The sequence below is a fragment of the Charadrius vociferus genome, unplaced genomic scaffold (genome assembly GCF_000708025.1).
Source record: "Charadrius vociferus isolate BGI_N301 unplaced genomic scaffold, ASM70802v2 scaffold611, whole genome shotgun sequence".
Classification (NCBI taxonomy): Eukaryota; Metazoa; Chordata; class Aves; order Charadriiformes; family Charadriidae; genus Charadrius; species Charadrius vociferus.
The window spans coordinates 263492-264930 of record NW_009646844.1 but is presented as its reverse complement, the minus strand read 5'-3'; positions in this window follow the sequence as shown (position 1 = coordinate 264930).

Below are 1439 nucleotides of genomic sequence, written 5' to 3'. Positions count from 1 at the left end.
GGGCGGGCAGGGCTGGTGCAGAGCCCGGCACCCAGGGTCACGGGCCAGCCTTCCCCCCCTGAGCAGGGCACGCTCCCGCATCCCCGGCGAGCCGCAGTGATGGAGCTTGTCTCCAATTTGCTCTTCCCTGGAGCCCAATCAGTAACCGGCCCCACTCCTGCCCTCCCCAGAGCGGGGAGTTGAGATGCTGCCCGATGCCCGTACCGCGGCGGGGATGGATGCAGATGATGCTTGGCTGCCCCTGCCCAGGCTGAACCGGCTGTTGGGCAACGCCACAGCAGCATGAGCTGGCCACCACAGCTGCCAGTGAGCCCGGGGCTGGTGGTGACCATGTTGGGGTCAAACCAACCATGTACAAGCACCTGAAAAACCCCAAATCCCCCTCCCAAAATGGTATTTCTCAAGGCAGAGAATAGGTATTGCCCCAGCCCGAGGCTCTCAGAGACCCCCTGCCGCCCTGCCAAATTAACCCTGTCCTCACTAAGGGACATGGCCACCACCGTGCGACCGCAGTCAACCTCGGCCAGGCGGCTCATCTATAGGTGAGGCTTAAGCTGGGGCTTGCCATGCACGCTCTTGCCAAGGAGACGGCGGAGGCGGGTGGAGAATCCTCCAAGCACCTTCCCACAGGTCTCTTCCCTGCTCCTAGATAGACAAGTTTTCCTGGAAGCATGCCGAGCTCCTCTGGGTTCAGCCTCCCGGTGCCTACAGCAGCCCCCCAGCAGGGTTCCCCAGTGCCGGTGAGCACAACACGCAGACCCACGCAGGGTCACAGCCCTTCGGGTTGAATTTAAAGCCTGGGTTTAGAAAGCTCTAAGAGAACCAACCAGCTGCTTGGATGACTCTTCACGAAGGTGACAGCCTGGGGAAATACTGTCCGTGCAAGGCATCAACCCCTTCGTCCATCGGTCCTGGCCTTGAAGCTGCCTTCCTCCAAGCACAACCCGACTCCTTGGGAGTGGCGATGATTGCTGCCTCTTAGATGGAGCGTTTAATCGTAGAATAGAATCGCAGAATAGAATCCCAGAATGATTTGGGTTGGAAGGGACCTTGAAGATCATCTAGTTCCAACCCCCCTGCCCTGGGCAGGGCCACCTCCCCCCAGCCCAGGTTGCTCCAAGCCCCGTCCAACCTGGCCTTGAACACCTCCAGGGATGCATGAGCTGGCCACCACAGCTGCCAGTGAGCCCGGGGCTGGTGGTGACCATGTTGGGGTCAAACCAACCATGTACAAGCACCTGAAAAACCCCAAATCCCCCTCCCAAAATGGTATTTCTCAAGGCAGAGAATAGGTATTGCCCCAGCCCGAGGCTCTCAGAGACCCCCTGCCGCCCTGCCAAATTAACCCTGTCCTCACTAAGGGACATGGCCACCACCGTGCGACCGCAGTCAACCTCGGCCAGGCGGCTCATCTATAGGTGAGGCTTAAGCTGGGGCTT